Source organism: Leptinotarsa decemlineata, unplaced genomic scaffold, assembly GCF_025532065.1.
Source record: "Leptinotarsa decemlineata unplaced genomic scaffold, Ldec_3_MD MMD2_tig00001719_RagTag_RagTag, whole genome shotgun sequence".
Classification (NCBI taxonomy): domain Eukaryota; kingdom Metazoa; phylum Arthropoda; class Insecta; order Coleoptera; family Chrysomelidae; genus Leptinotarsa; species Leptinotarsa decemlineata.
The window spans coordinates 6,966,441-6,984,782 of record NW_027412569.1 but is presented as its reverse complement, the minus strand read 5'-3'; positions in this window follow the sequence as shown (position 1 = coordinate 6,984,782).

The window sequence follows — 18,342 nt, the reverse complement described above, 5'->3', positions numbered from 1 at the left end:
TTCTCAGGTTGAAATGTATCTTCTGGTTAAAAACGCTTTCGTTTTTGTTAACTTGAAATATGTAGAAACGGAGTGGCAGCTTAAGTTCTCGTTGTGCGGCGACAAGTTCACTTTTGGCGGCAAGAAACTAAAAGCCGCAGTTTTTGAAAAGTATACTAAGAGATTGTTAGCCATGTGTGAGTCTCCAGAAGTAATTAAGTTGAAGCCGCGGACAATAGGAGGATTCTTCAGATTTTATTTGGAGTAGAGGTTACAACTTTACTCGGTGCGGCAGAATGACAATGTCCTAAAATTAAAGAAAAAATTCAAGTGAAAATTCAACTGTCAAGCAGAATAGAATTTGGTCTATTTTCCAGTTTTTTTTGTATATCCAATTTTCTCATCTATTATCATGTATTTTTCCAAACATCATTTCTAATGATTTCATAAAAAATAGTTTTCATTCTGACGTTTCGAATTGAATAAAATTTTTCTTCGGGGCTCTGTAACAATGGATTTTCATGAACATACCTTACGTAAAACTTATACAGTTATTTTCGTTCCAATTTCACAAGAAATAATGGGTTTTTAATTACTCACTGAAAAGTAGTTTTTTCGTGTTGATAATATTATTATTTTAAAACCCATCATACATATTCGATACATATTTGAAAAAAATAAAAAACATTGCAACAACCAAATTTCCGAGACAACACCAACACAAAACGACATGAAACAAACGAATGGCTTCTTCTGTGTGATTTTCATTGCCTTATTTCAAAAAATATGTTGACGATATTGTTACTTCCATTTCGAAAAATGAACATACTGAAATATTAGACACTTTTCATAGTTTTAATTCAAAATTAAAATTTACTCTAGAAATGGAAGAAAACAATTCGTAAGCATTTTTAGATACTAAAATAATCAGAGATGCAAAGCGAATTTTGAAGGTAGAGTGATATCATAAACCAACTTTTTCTGAGAGATTTTTAAATTATTTTCCAAAACATAATTTTCAGAGTAAAATTAACATTTTAAGGAATTCGAAATAAGGAGCAATTGCCATTTCCAATTCTAAATTTCATAACAAAAATCTCCAATTGATTGAGAATTACCTGGTAAAAAATAATTTTCCTAGATCCCTAGAAGAAAGGAGTTTTTCCTCCCAGAATACAGGGGTGAAATCCAAATATCACAAAATTCCATTCGCAGAAAATTTATCTGATAAACTTGGAATGCTACTCAGTACCGAACAAATCAAAGTGGCCTTTTCAAATGAAAATACAGCATTTTTTCTCGAAACAAAAAACACCACAAGAAATGTAATCTAATATAGTGTACAAATTGAACTGTGGAAGCTGTTACGAATACTATGTTGGCCAAACCTGACGGTATCTTAAAACACGAGTTTCAGAACACATGAGACTCTAAGAAACTGAATATAAAAAACCCCACAGCTTTCGTTGAACATGGAAAAATATGGGCACATTTTTGAATTTGATCATGTAACTATTGTAGATGTTCAACCATATTTCTACAAAAGACTCTTGATCGAAATACGATAGTGTCAACTCAAGAAGAGATTTCGATGGCCTTAATACTGTATATTTCAATTTGATAAGTAAAATACCTCGATAATTTACCCTTTTTTCATTCTATTTCTTTCCGCCATTCATTGAAAAAACAGACACCACCTTATCAGAATCACACATGAAGCCATTCGTTTGTTTCATGTCGTTTTGTGTTGGTGTTGTCTTGGAATTTTGGTTGTTGCAATGTTTTTTATTTTTTTTTCAAATATGTTATTATTTTTTGTGAAATTGAAACGATAATAATAGTATACGTTTTGTGGAAGGTACAGTAATGAAAATTCATTGTTACGAAGCTCTGAAGAAGAATTTGATTAAATTCAAAACTTCAGCAAGAAAACAATTGTTTTTTTTTAGAAAAAATTGATCGTGTCACCCACCCAAGTTTTTCAGATAAATTAATGGATCACTAAACTAGTTAACATAGTTTCTAATGTTCACTGAAGGCATCAATATTTTAATATGTTTTTTCGATCCCAATCTCGATCCTGTGTGGGAGTATGTAATGTGTAATTCACGCTATCAATACAAGACAGTAAAATAACTGCCATTTTCAAGCAGTAGTCTTATGTATAGATTACCCACTGTGACTGTTGTTCAAAACTTCTGTCAGAAATTAAATTATATTTAGGTTTTCGAATGCAAACTAGCATCTGGACTTGAACTGTCCAACGCAAAGATGGTTTATCATTCATTAATCAAATCTCATCTGTGTAATTGCATTGCCTTCTGTGGCAATGCAATAACACAAACGGGCAATACGCTACATGTGTCAAGCAAAAAGTCGAGATTCTTGTCGACCATCATTTATTAAATATAAAATTCTGATAGAAGTAGCAACATTCATATTGGAAACTGCATACCAGCAGTTCTGAAGTCATCCGAACGAATTATAATACTCGCCAGGCAAAAAATATTAGATGACCTATTCCAACGTCAAATCTTGTAAAGACTCTCTCATACACAATGGTTATGAAATATTCAATTATCTGCCACTGAAGATAAGAAAAATTAAAAGCTGAACTATATTAAAAAACAATTAGAACTTCACTCAGTGAGAAGCCTGCATTGCTGACTTTACAAATGAAACATTTTGAATCGAATTCAATTGCAATACTGAAATCATCTTTTGTTAGTGTAATCACCCTGGTCTGATATTAATTACCTATCCATTCATTATTTTCGGACTGATTTATGTTTTGTTATGTCTCGTTCTCAATTATTTAGATTTATCTTCTGACTATGTTGTGTTATGTGTCTATTTTTAAAAATACTGACATAAAATACGCTTTGTCAATAGAATTTTTGTTCTGCAGACAATAAAAAATGTTTCCCTCTCTCTTTCTCTCTCTCTCTTAGAAAGTACCTGTTGAAATGCAGATTTTACTCTTTGGAAGAGTTTTAGTTTTGGTTTTATTTTCATAGTTGATTGGCTAGTTTTTTTAAATTCCATACATAATTCTACATGTCACTGAGTAAATGAGGTGGTATAACTATTATTATTATAATTAAACTAATATTGGGTGATCATGATATTGTACATGTATAAGTTTTCGGTCAATTTCAGCTGTTGTAATTATTTATTGTTAACAAAATGTTTTAGTTTGATTAGAATGATCATTATCTCCAACTCTAAATGAGGATTGTACATTTCATACAGTATTTTTGTGGGGATGTTGTAAAACTTAGGATTTGGTAACGTTATGCATCATTTTTCTCACTCATATGGTTTGTTGTTGAAATTATACAAATTATAGTAATGTTTGTTTATTTTTTTGTGTATGAATCTTTCAATCATTTTCCTCATCATATTCATTCGTTGAACATTGTGAATTATTTAAAAACATTTCATTTATACATCTTTGTCTGCTTATGTTTTTCAATTATTTTCTGTTGAGTTACTCAAAATAAACAATTTTTTACTTTACTAGTACTAAAATGTATTCTCTCATTTTCATCTAATTATGCTGATTTTTTTTAATCAACCATCACCAAATAATACTTACCAAAATAATACTTTTTGCGATACATATTAATATGTGAATTCAAATGAATCAATATGATTTTTAACTGGAATTTGGAAAGTTCTACAATAATGGCGTTGCAATAATAACAATAATGAATTGAAATTCTGGATATAGTTTACGAAATAACGAATTATTTCACTTTAATTGTTCAGTAATGTTTTAGCAGATTTGAAATCTTACGAAGAAAAAAATCAAAATACCATTGAAAATACCGAAATCATTCCTACTGAAATATATGGATGGATTAGTTAGAATGAAATTATTTCTGAAAACGAAAAAAACTTAAATATCAACGTCAATTTGTAAAGAAATGATTTATTGTGACCTGAAATCAATAAATGGGTTAAACAAGTGAAATAAGTGTGGACATTCAAAATGAAAGAATTAGGTAATTCAAATCACCTGATAAAGATTATGAAAATATGAGAAATGCGAAAAAAGATTTCAAATCTTACTTCACGATGTTTTGATTGATAATATCCATTATCTTCAAAAATTAACTAGTTATTTCATCGATTTCAATATCCCATCAATATATTCTTTGTTTCAAATCCCAGAAAAAAACAATTCAATTGAAAATTTGAATGAATAGCTGAAAATAACAATTATGTTAAGCAAAAAACACTGAAATGAAATAACAATGAAATAAAATACAAGAAAAAAATGAAAGATTGAACAATTAAACAAAAAATGGAATACATATCAATAAATAATTAAATTATTGGTTTCTTCAGGAATTTCAAATCAAGTCCGAACTAATGAAATTCAATATTTTTTTTCATACATTTCAACTATGTTAACACGTTATTCAACGAGTGAGAAATGTGGCCATTGCCTTTGAAATGAAGCTTGTCGACGCGGAATGACCTGTACTGACCACTTCTCACGACTAGAATACTATAATTTTTCTATGACATCAAGAATAATTTGAAATAATAAGAATATTTGTGCTCTACGGCTACTCCACGAAAAAAATTTTTTTTGTTCTGATTGAGTTGGCTGTTATTTGATGAAAATCCATAAAGATTTTTCAATTAGAAAAACGTCCCAAATAATCGAGATGTTATTCTTCAAGCGACATTGTGAAGGAATCGCATGGTGTTGCGATTGTTTGCGGTTTTTTAAACTGTCTAGTGAAAATCTGACAAAAAACTATTATTTAAATGAGTTATTTTCTCCAAATCACAGATCAATCTCATATACAGGATGTTTCCCAAATACGGTACAATAGCGAAGCTAGATATGAAGCAAACACAAGTGACGAAAATGTTGAAATTTCAGTCGATCAATTTAAAAAATGGAAAATCACAACAACAAGTCAACTGGACCTAATAATTTCAATATAGTTAGACCTGAATGAACGCCATATAACTTCAAATAACTGTAGGAAATTTCAACTAAAACATTGTAAGGATATTTATGATATTTTTTCAAAGTTCAACGCCTTGTATCTCAGAAACGAACGAAATATCTTTGTGAAAAATGTTTTTCTTCATACAAGCCAATGAATCTCTGAGGATTCAATAACAATTCACTAAGTTATCTTCATTAGAATTTCCCAATCATCCATGTCTACTTTCAAATTGTTTCTACTGAATTCATTACGTCGTCGCAGGAATTTTCCAAGTATATAACGTAGTCTCAAAATGAAATACATCTCCACATGTCGCCGATCCGCTGAAACTCAACCGTTCGTAATAAAAAGTCAGCCAATTAAGTTCTGACGACTTCAAACGCAGTAAATATCTGAAATATCTCCCGAGGAACGAATAATGCTGCTACTGCAGCAGGATTAATAAATTCAGGCCAATAGCTCTGTTGTAAAGGGCATTCGTCGTCGATTCTGCATTGTTACATTGTGAGCTAGTTTTCCGTAATGATGCATTCTGCGACAGTTGATGTGCAAGGTAATGCCAATATGTTCTATTGAGACGTAAGATGATACTTTCCTGGAACCTATCGGTGATTTTATTTTTACTGTCAACATCCTTGCTTTAGAATAGTCTTTCTCAAAGTGGGGGATAACGCCCTCTTGTGGGCGCTGGAAGTCTATAGGGGACAGTAAAGGGCACAGAGAAGATTGGGAGACGTTAAAGCGGTTTAGGGGGGCGATGGCTACTTTAAAACTGTTTTTTTGCTTTTAACACAAACTTAACGCGCGTTTCCTCGTGTAACGCCATCTAGAGAACTAGACAGTAACTATTTTCTGTCCGATAGTTGCCAAACTGTACAATAGATGTCGGTAAGCTTCAATGCGAAGCGAGAATATTATAGTCTTCATTCTCGAAAGATCTAGGCCTGCCCGCTGCCTCATATGAAAGCGCGCGCGCCATCCAGTCAGTAATGTCATTCGACGATATTATGAAAACAAGTGAATTCAGTTAGCGACTAGCTAGGTAAAGTGCTATACGTGCGATGGTAAATACTATGAGTGGTGTCATTAACAAGTTTTCGACACTTGATTCTTTACTTCGGCATTTTTAAAGACGAAATCATGTCGGAAGCAAAAAAAAAGAAACGGGAGTATAGCGCGGAATATACATATAAATTATGGATTCATTGAAAATCCCACAAATCCATCTTAGCCTATGTGCCTTTTAGGTATGTCAAAAAACATTTTCGAATGCAGCGATGAAACCCTCAAGGCTACAAGATAATTTGAATAAAATGCATTCAGATAAAAAAAAGAAACTTTTATCAGCGGCTTCTAAGCAAGACGACCACGGACTCCGAGCTTCCTACAATATCTCCTTGCTAATTGCTCAGTCAGGTAAACCTCACACTATTGTAGAGGATTTAATTTTACAGACAATGAAAGAAGTAATAACTACTGCGCTCCATAAACTAGCGAAAAATTCTTTTGAGCAATACTTCCGTGCAAAGACGAATTGATGAGATGGCTGAAGAGTCATTGTGCAATCATCTGACGACTTTAAAATTCTCAATTTAGTTAGATGAGTCACCAACCAATGAAGCATTGTTGTTGTCATACGAAGGGTTTATTAAAAATAAAAAAATATATCAAGAACTACTATTTGCCAGAAATTTAGAGATAGATACAAAAGGAGAAACCATATTAATACACTGAAAAAATTTTGTGGTGAGAAAGAAATTCCACTGAAGAATATTATATCAGCTGCTACGGATGGCGCTCCGGCTATGACAGAACGAAACAGAGGCTTCATAGCATACTTAAAAAATAAAATTCCAGATGTGCTCCATTTGGTTGCGAAATATTTGAGTGAGCGACTCTCTCAATCACTGCAATATATCATCGGAGCAGTCAATAAAATCCGAAACAGCTCTTTAAATGGCATATTATTCAATCAGATTTGTGTTGCTAATGATGAAGATTCCAACCGACTGCTGTCTTACACAGAAGTGCGTTCGTTATCAAGAGGTAACTGTCTGACTCAATTTTACAACAATCTGTTTGACTCTGTAATAGAGTTCTTGGAAAAACAAAGACAAAGAATTGCACGACAACCTCATCACTTCAAAGAGTGATATTCCGTACTTGACAGACCTGTGTGAATCATTTAATGATGTCAATCTCCAACTTCAAGGTGACGATTTGAATTTGATTGAAACAAAAAATGTCATTGCTGCTTTTGTAGCCAAATTGCTCTTATACAAGAATGATATCGACAGACGTGAGTTTTTCAATTTCCTCAATTTGTCAGCAGTATCCTTCAACAAAGACGACTTGCTTGCTTACTGCCAACATTTGGAAAACCTCCACAGTGATTTCGCAGAACGATTCCAGAACATTTCAAAATTGGAAATACGGGACTGTGTGTAGAATCCTTTTTCTAATGTCAATACAGCAGGATCACCTCAGCTGGAAGAACTCATAGCAATGATAACGAACGAGGAAATGGAAATGAAATTCAAAAATGGGTACCAAGAATTTTGGCTACTAAAGCCAATCCCGCAATTGTACCCTGGATTGTAGTCTTTCGTTCAACGATTTTTGATAGTATTCCCATCATCGTTTTTGTGTGAACGTGGATTTAGTGCTGTGGCAACGTTGCTAACTGAAAAGAGAAATCGGTTGCAGGTTACCGAACGCGGTGACTTCCGGCTGTTTTTGAGTAAATAGAATAAAAGTTTTCCTAATATCACAAAATGGTGTTTTACATTACCCTTATCAGAAAGTCTTATTTTCACAGTACACACATAATTTAATTTTTGAAATTATGACTGCTATTGTGATTCTTAAGATGTAGTAAAGTGAAAAAATTTGGGTGGCGCTAGAAAATAATTAATTCTCAAAGTGGGCGGTGGACAAAATAAGTTTGAGAATCTCTGCTCTAGAATAATGAGTTAGTCAGTTGGAACGTCGAGAAGAGTACTTCGATCACGCCACTGAAGATGACTGCCACAGTTGCAGTTGAAACTTTGGAGATACCACGGCATAACCCGGAAACCAACGAAAACATTGACGCAAGCCGTTTACAGGAGCTGAATAAAAGACATATCAATGGGAGAAATAATCGCAAAAATTATGGAAATTAGATTTTTTTCTCACACAAACGAACCAAAATTTTCGAATCATAAACAATTTGGGTTTGGAAATTGTAAACTCACAGCTCAAGCAGTTGAAAAGTTGGTTGGAGATTGATTCCCAAGTAAGGCCTTGGACTATGTCTATATAATACAAAATGATTTTTTTTTAATTTTCATTATGTAAGATCCAAAATTGCTATATTCGTTAAATAATACAGATTTCAGTATCGATGAGTCCAGCAATTTTGGCAATTTCGGTTTATTGTAGTTTCACTGCTGGAGAGTTACTCAACTGAAGATTGCAGTTGCTGTATTCCTTGATATTGAAGGAGCATTTGACAATGCACTACCTAAATCTATAGGATTGTCTCTAGGAAGGGTATAGAATCGACCATAACTGGCGGATCTATGCCATGCTAGAAAAAAAAAACTGCAACTACGCAACCCTTCAAGGCAAGGCCATTAGGTTCAGGGTTGAGGGCTGTCCTCAAGGTGGGGTACTATCTCCCATTCTGTGGTCGCTCCTGGTGGATAGTCTGCTTGATGCCCTCTACAGAAGAAAAGTTAATCTGCAAGCTTATGCAGATGACCCTAACATCCTGGCAAGGTCCACGTCGGGATGAAAAGCTTGTAATATCCTCCAAAGCACGTTGTACTTTGTTCACAGTTGGTGCCTGAGGAAGCAGAAGTCTGTCAACACCAGCGAAACTTTGTTGATCTCCTTCATCAAGAGGAGAAAATTGGACGATCTAACGCCACTTTCCCTCAATGGTGGGGTGATTCCATTTAGAACAGACGTGAAATATCTTGGTATTGTCCTTGACAAAAGACTCACCTGGAACGCTCACTTGGAAAAAGTTTTACACAAAGCCAGACTGTCTCTATGGACATGTCAAAGGATTTGTGGTGAAACTTGACGTTTAGGTCCCTAACAAATCCATTAGATTTATGTGATGATAATCAGACCAATGATCACTTATAGTGCAATTGTCTGGTGGCCGGATGCTTTGCAGAAAACGGCCCAAGCGAAACTCTCTTACTTACAGAGACAGGCTTGTCTGGCTATAGTGGTGCCATCAGTACCACACCGTCAGCGGCCATGGAGGTCCTTCTAGATCTACCTCTTCTCCACATTTTTTTGGAGAGAGAGGCTAGATGGACTTGTGCACAAATCAATTTAATGCATAGTGCAAGAGACTGTTGGTTGACACTGGAAGTCACAGCATTCTGGAAATAACCTTTGACTTCATGCCTCCAACTGTCAAATACGAACTGCCTTGTAAAGTACTATTCCCGAGTAGAGAGGACTGGATCCTCCGGGAGAAGGAAATATTAAGAGCAGATAGTTGTTGGTTCACAGATGGATCAAAAACACCTTCCGGTTCTGGTACAGGTGTTTTTAGTCGCAGACCCAGGTCAGAGGTATCTACCTGCCTAGGAACTTATTTGAAGCAGAAATTTACGCTATTGAATTGTGTGCGGAGAGATTAGATAAATGCAACCTCACACACAAGTCAATAAAAATATACTCGGACAGTCAAGCGGCGTTGGAAATGTCTAAATTGGTAGTAAATTGCCAAAAAATGACTCTCCTCGATAGAAAGGGTTGACAGATTGTCTCTAGTCTGGATTCCTGGCCATACTAGTCTGGAATGCAATGAAGCTGCTGACTCCCTTGCAAAGAAGGGTGCTGCAAGCAGCTTCATCAGACCAGAACCTGTCATTGGCATCTCCTTAGGCTTTGACAAACAAACATTGAACACCTGGATGGCAAGAAGATTTATGGACTTCTGGCAGAATCTTCCAGGATTGGCTCACTCCAAGGCGTTAATTCACCCTTCGAAGTTCGAAACCAAACAGTTGTTGGACTACAGTAGGGATGAACTATGATGTCTAACAGACCTTCTTACAGGTCACTGTAACTTGAATCATCATATGCAGAGACTTGGACTGTCGGAAGACAGTGTGTGTCGCCTCTGTTCGGAAAATGATGAGAAGGCAGAGCATATACTTTGTGCCTGCCCAACTGGGGACCCAATCAGGTTCTCAGATTTCGGCAGAGCCGTACTCTTACCCTCTGACCTGAAAGATCACTCACCATACACACTTATCGGTTTCGTTAAGAAGCTGGGTTTGTTTTGCCGAGTGTGAATTGGTGTGAACCACAATAAACCCTTGCGGGTTGCGGCGGAGGGTCGAAGAGACCCACTCACTTTAGACCTAACCTTACCTAACCTAATGCCTTGGACTATGTATGTATAATGGAAAATACTTTTTTTTCCAGAATTTTCATTATGTAAGATTCAAAATTGACATATTCTTTAGGATAATACAGAGTTCAGTATCGATGAGTCCGGCAATTTTGGTAATTCCGGTTTATTGCAGTTTCACTCCTGTAGAGTTACTCAACTGGACGAACTCAAACTGTCAAGCTGAATGAACAACTTCCTTCCTTCAGAAGATATTATAGCGTTCCACAAGGCTCTGTCCTGGGACCTCTACTCTTTGCTCTCTATATATCCGATTTCCATGAGTGCATCAGATCAATCAAAATAAACCATTACGCGGATGACACTCAATTATATATGTCGTTCAGTTTCAGTGAAGTCATCATTGCCGAGGAAACTTGGAATCACTCTTTAATGCATCTCTTGCACACAATTTGAAGTTCAATTCAAAACAATCGCAAGTGATGTTGTTTGGTTACAAAGAAAAGAGAATCTCCGTCGCCAACTCACTATAATAATTAACAACAGACCTATTCAATTCGTAAATGAGAGCAAACATTTGGGTCTTTGGGTCGCTACTGACCTAAGATTCATTAAGCATGTTAATCAGCTGTGTAAGGCATCATATAACGTGTCACGGCAGCTATACCCCAGTACGCACTTGATGTCAGAAAAAAAGTTAAACTGAATCTATGCGAGTCTTTAATATTCTCTCGATTGGCTTATTGGGACATTACTTATGGACTGGCCCTAGATCAGCAATGCGTTACGGGAATAAATCATTCAATGACTAAGGTTGGTTGGAAATGAATCAAATGGGAGAAACACACCTCCTTACTGTAACACATACAATTTTGCAATCAACAACACCATTATGTTTGCGGAAAAAATTGTTTTTTGGCGCTAAAGATTGATTCGCGGAATAAACATCTACTGCTCATTCCGAATCATAAAACCGCATTATAACGCATTATATGTTCAGTTTTTCATACAATACAGTAAAACTATATAGTAGGTTACCCCATGAACACAAAGACTTCAGTTTGAGAAATTTCAAAAAACGTTTGAAAGTCGTCCTCCGAACAAGGTGATGACGTCTTCACTATCTGATGACTCTTGTAATGATTTTTGGCACATGTACAAACAGGCTTCAATTTTACTGATATGAAATTATTTAATTATTCTGTCACTTTACTTATTAATTTCATTATCATTATTTTTTTTTCACCTACTCCTTATGTCTACTATACTATACTTATACAGATATATTAATGATGAAGGTTTTTGTGATCTTATAGATTGAATATGTACGTCCAAGGTTGGGTTTAAAAGCAGCTATAATAGCTGAAAAGCAGCTATAATAGCTGAACCCCACCCATTAGTCATTTTTGTTGAACATGCTTTTGTAAACCATTGAATATGATGGATAAAGACATCCTATTATTATTATTATTTCTTTTTTCATTATTTCTGTTTTATGTCGATGAAAAAGATAGAAGTCAGGGGGAAGCGCAAGGGGGAAATTCAAAAACAGCTCTTCGAAGTAATTTGGTCAAGAAAACCGATTTGGACATTAATGTGAGTCGTAAAGTGATCATGGCACAATTTGAAGTATTTATACTAACTATATTTTCACAACTAATGACAGGATTAGTTACCGGAGTTAATATTCATCGATGGAATACTTCTCAAACAGAATTAAAGTAACCAAACGACAAATTCATGATTGACATTTTAACAAAACGCTTATGGCTGAAGCCATAACCATTATCTAATTGAATCAATTACAGACCGCTGCATGAGTAGCTAGAAAACGATTCAGAAATAACTTCCATCAATCTACTTTTTTGTTAAATGATAAATGCAATGCATGCATGAAATCGAGCCATTATGCCCAATTCGAACGATTCAACATGTACAAATGTCCATCAATTCTCTTGGGTACTCATTTTAATGGGATATGATAGAAAGATTAGGTGGAAAGTTCAGTTCTGAAAGTAAGTTCGAAATTCAATTGGTTTATTCATTTTGTATGGTAGAAACACAACATCAGGAGGTCCTTTAAAGGAGCCATCATCCATTATTACTGATCATAATTTTCGAAGCAGTTAACAACATTTTCAGCTAATGTTCTCCAAATTTTGTGAATATTCTTCGTTAGAGTTGGTGTCGGAGAAAATTCAAAATTTGTTCGTAATTAATTCACTTTGTCTCGTCTAAGTATATGTTCTTTTTATCAGCTTTTCGACTGGACCTGCGAATTTGCTTCAGACGCTTGCCTAGCTGAATGATCTGTTGTCTTCAGAAAAGATAGTTTTTGGCCTTCTACCTCTTCATCATGATACAAAAAATGTGAAAATCTTCCCAAGACAGGAAGGGAGCAGTCATTTCAAAAGATTAACTCTATTCAAAAATGCGTAGAGCATGCAAAGAACTAACTTTCAGACACAAACTGGAAGGGAAAGCTTTCTTGAAACAGCTACTTTCATATAAATATTGAATTAAACGAAACAAATACTTCCATATGAATGCTGAAGTATACGAAGTATACGAAAAACACTTTTCTCTATTCCGTTTGTTTTCCAAACATGCGTATGGAATCAAATCATATATCATTCACAGGATTCCTACACAAAATAATTGATACAAAGAGTAAAATATCACTTAGGTTAGGTTAGGTTCGATGTGAGTGAGTCTAGTCGACCCTCCACCGCAACCCGCAAGGGTTTATTGTGGCTCACACCTATTCACATTCGAACAAATGAACCCAGATTCTCAACGTAGCCAATTAGTTTGTATGGTGAGTGGTCTTTTAGGTTCGATGGTAAGAGTACGGTTCTGCCGAATTCTAAAAACCTGATTCGATCCCCAGCGGGGAAGGCACAAACTATATGCTCTGCTGTTTCATCGTTAATGAGGTAGTCGGATAGTCAAGGTGCAAGATTCCCACCTTGATACTTGCGACAACCTTCCTATATGAGAGTTTTTGCAAGTCAGCTACACCTGGCGATGCTATAGATTCAACCGTGTAGGGCTTTTTCACCTTTGGTTTTGGTGAATTATCACTTGAACGCAAACGTTTGCTAAACTGGTCATGGGGGATTTGTTCCTCCACCTGAGGCAGATTCTGCGTACGCCGCTCAAGAATTTGGTGTAAGGCGGTTTCATAAGATACCCCGCTCTTAAGGAGACGACTCAGTGGTTTCTTGGCTGTCCCAACAAACCTTTTTTCAGGTTCAGTTATTGGATCAGGAGTTAGAGAGTTGATGAGCTCTAAATTTACAGGAGGGTCAGTTGGAGTCATAAGCTCGACATCCATCTCCTCTGTAGACTCAGTGTCAGAAGAATTTTCAAGTTTACTCTGTCCATTAAAGTCCCACAAGTAGCTAGGGGAAGAAGGTAAATCACGGCAGAGCCCCGCATTATCGTGACAAGGCGATGCTACGACGAGAGGGCGCCCAGTATCTTGAAGGTTCCGTACAGGCACCTGATAGGCTCAGTGTCATTCATCTTCTTTGCACGGATACACACACCTCAGGATTAAGCCATCGTTGGGATATCATTCAGTTAGGGAATAACAGAACCACAAGTGGTTCTGTCATTCCCGTATCCAGCGGGGCTACGTGGAAGAAGGCACCCGATGACTGGTTTGCTCAACCCCCACATCCCAAGCCAATACATGCTCCAAAAACATCATGCACAGTGGTACAGACAGTGAAAAATGAAAAAAGACAGCCAACTAGCCAAAAAAATTTCATTTACATGAAACACTGTCATACTGACAGACATTTGATGTTTCGGCGTAAGACCGTCCTCATAGAACTCTTCTAAACTATAATATGGTCTACCTCATGATGTGGTGGTGAAATTTTGATATGGCCAGGTGCTTGATTGAACATCTTGAGACCATTATAATATACGGAGTCTTTGAGAGCAACTTTGGATGCTTAATAAAGCTCAGATCAAACCTTCTTGATAGTATTGTTCTCATGTATGAAGCTCCGCCCCTAAGGATACCCTGAAGCTGCTGGATTCCTTTCAGAAAAGAGCCATTTGCCTGATTGGAGACGCCAACATCATTTGCAACCTTGGTAGTCTGGTACATAGAAGAAAGGTTGGAAATGTGTCCCTCTGCTATAGATACTCTCACGTGAAGTGTTCAAGTGACTTCTTCTCAAGATAATCGATGGATATTCCACCACGCACATTTCATAATACCATGACCATAACCTCTCCAACCGATTGTTGTGCTTTTGGGTGCTTAAGATGAGGTTCACCAGTTAGGTTAGGTTAGGTCCAAAGTAAGGGTCTATTCGATTCTCCACCGCAATCCTCGAGTGTTTATTGTGGCTCGTACCTATTCACACTCGAGCAAATAAACCCAGCTTCTTATCGGTGCCGATTAAATTGTATGGTAAGTGGTCTTTCAGGTCAGATGGTAAAAGTACAGCGCTAACGGAATTTAAAAACCTGATTCGGTCCATAGCGGGCAGGCATAAAGTATGTGTTCTGCTTTTTCACTATTTTCCAAACAGAGGCAAGACACACTCTCTTACGACAGTCCGAGGCAACAGAGGTAAGACACACTCTCTTACGACAGTCCGAGTATCTGCATATGATGATTCAAATGAAAGTGACCTATAAGAAGGTCTGTTAGACATCGTAGTTCATCCCTACTGTAGTACAACAACTGTTTGGTAGAGAGTGAACAAATGCCTTGAAGTGTGTCAATCCTGGAAGATTCTACCAGGAATCCATAAATCTTCTTGGCATCCAGGTGTTCAATCTTTGTTTGGCAAAGCCTAAAGCGATGCCAATGACAGGTTTTGGTCCGATGAAGGTGCTTGCAGCACCCTACTTTGCAAGGGAGTCAGCAGCCTCATTGCCGTTCAGGCCAGTATGGCCAGAAATCTTAACCAGAGACGATCTGTTGAGTCTTCCTATCGAGTAGAGTCGTTTTTGGCAATTTACTACCAATTTAGACGTTGCTCCGTTGGAGCCGAAAGCTTCCAACGCCGCATGACTGCCCGAGAATATTTTGATTGACTGACACAGGCCAGAGATTGATATCTCTGGCCTGGGTCTGCGACTGAACACACCTGTACCAGAACCAGTGGGGTTCACCAGATGACGATTGTTTTGATTCCGGAATGGAGGGATGGATCTATATTTCATCTATTGTCATACATGGATGCAAAAATTGCAAATTGTTGTGTTTAAACATGGTCGAACTGCTCGGAATCATCAAGACATTCTTGTTTTTGGTCAACAGTGAGCTCGGGTGGCACTCACTTTGAACATAACTTTCTCATACTCAAATACTCATGCATTATAAAGCCAACACGTTCTTTTGATAACTTGAAGATATCAGCTAACTCACCCAACTCCACTTTTCGATCATTCCAGACGATTTTATGGATTTTTTTATGTTTTCTGGTATTACTGTCCCATTTGGACGTCCACTGCGTTCTGCATCATCGGTATCTCTACGACCACGTTTGGAGTCAGCAAATCAACGTTCAGCTGTTGTTTCTGATAGAGTGGAGTCCCTTTTTTGAACCATTGTTTTGAAAATAACAAAAGTAGTGTCAGAAATTGCAACAACTTCCTTTTGAAAGTCAGTACTGACTGTGAAAGCTGTAAATGCAATACGAGTAGCGCCATCTATGTGTTAGACCCGGGACTATAATTTATTTTTATTTTCAGTGGAATACAATATGGAACAAACCCAAAAAGTATATTCACAAATGATGAGGTGAAAATAACAATAAATGATTTGATTGTTATAAATAATATGCAATATCTTGTTATGAACAGTTATTAATCAAGTGCAGTGCGTCCAAATTACAATAGTTAGATATGATAATGGTGATTGTATGAACGTTTGAGAGACGTGTTGAAAGTTGTGAGGGAATTAGAAAATATGTCAATTTCTATTGATTTGGATATAGATTTGTAGGATTTACAACACCTATTTAGGGGAAACTCGAATAGTAATTAGTTTCAGTTTCAATTGTTTGAAATGAATATAATCCTCTGGTTTTATACAGAGAAACAATAATCAAAAGTTGGTTCAATATAGAATTGCTGCTAAAACAATTATTTATCAATATGTATAGGAACTCAATATCAGTTATTTGGCTTTTATTCGCCAAAGATGTCAGATTGAGTTGTATTTCAATATGTAATGGATCTTTGAGATTATGAAAAAAAATTCTATTGATATAGGTGACGAATTTGCTTTGTATAGATTCGAGTCTTTCAATATATGAGATACACAGGGGGTTTCAAATAACTGAAGCAGAACTGAGCTGGCTATTTTTAAGCCATGTAAAGTATACAAACAGAGTTGGTATTACAGAAGTCGTGACAAGTTCTGATCAGAAATCCAAGAGCTTTTTGGCTTTTTTTGCAATATAGTCAATATGCGAGTCCAATAATAGCTTGGAGTCATATAATACCCCTAAGTCCTTGACTACAGATGTTATTTTTAGTTGCTGTGTGTTTATGTGATATTAGTGCTGGTAAATATTTTCGTTTCTTGTAAATAGAGTGGCAGTTTTCAAGATTAAGAAACAAAGAGTTTTCCTTGCAGAATTTCACAAGATATTTGATGTCGTTCTGAATGAGGAGTGAATCGTTGGAACATGTCACTGTATGGAATACTATGACAGCATACATTAAAAAATCGCAGAAGGAGAAACAACTAGATATATCGTTGATATAAATGTTGAGCAGTACAGGGCCCAGATGGGAGCCTTGAGGGACTCGGGAAGTAATATTAATTAATCTAGAACTGAATTTTCCCAGAGTGACCGCCTGAGACCTATTTGTGATATATGACTGAAACCATCTGAGCAGATCACCGTGTATTCCTATTTCCGCCAGCTTGTCGAGTAAAGTTGCATGATCTATTTTGTAGAATGCCTTTCTGAAATCGGTATAGATGGTATCAACCTGGTAGCCTTTTTCCATGATGCTCTTCAAGAGATATTCAGTGTAGATAAATAAATTGGTTTCAATTGATTGAGGATCCAACATCAAAGTATATATAGTCACAAATGATTAATTCAAGAAGTTAGGAAATCAAGCAGAGTTCCGATAGAGGGCGATAGTTTTCAAACAATAACTCATTACCACTTTTGGAGATGGGAACTACAAGTGTAGTTTTCCATATTTTTGGAAAATAGTTTTTTTGATAGACTTAGACTAAATAAAATAAAAAGGATATGAGACATTTCTTGAGCGCATTGTTTTGGAATACAAGTGGGTATATGGTCCACGCCAGGTGATTTCTGAGGAAGACCCAGAATCTTTCTCAGAATAGTATTCGGAGGGATGTGATAAAAACTGTTAAGCTATCGGTTAATCTATTAGTATCTGATTGATTCATACCTATTGCCGGGTTAAATGAAGAAGCGAAACACTCTGAAGAAACGTCACATATCTTATTCCATATAGTATCTACCTCATCACCAGTTTGAGGTTTTTCTGACCGAAATACATTCTCTGATTCATATTCATCAGCTTCCTTTCCCTGTACCGAGTCCTTGCGGACCCTGAAGGGACCGTCCGAAAATGTACACAAAAGAAATCCTGACGAGGATTTATACGTTCGTTTCACAATGCTTTGAGTGATGGTGTATATTTGACCCAGCCGGCCGTTCTGATGGAAAGTAATATGTTTTCTCTAATACCTCTAATGCCTCCACGATTATGTAGCCGTGATGCAACCGTAATCTGGATATATATTCTAACAAATGACGCGTTATTACTTCACCTGTTTGTTTGATTGATTGCGGCAATCGGGAGCAAACCTGTTTCGAGGATTCCGCCTTGGAGGACTATGAGGTTCTACGACGTGATTTGTGGGTTTTGTTTTGGAACTGTTTAGAAAGGATTATGCTGGGGATGTTTGCAAACTGGTGTTGCGAATTGTTGAGAGATGTGTATTCACTCAGTACGAGAAGATGATAATAATACTAATAATAACAATTTGTTTTTCTG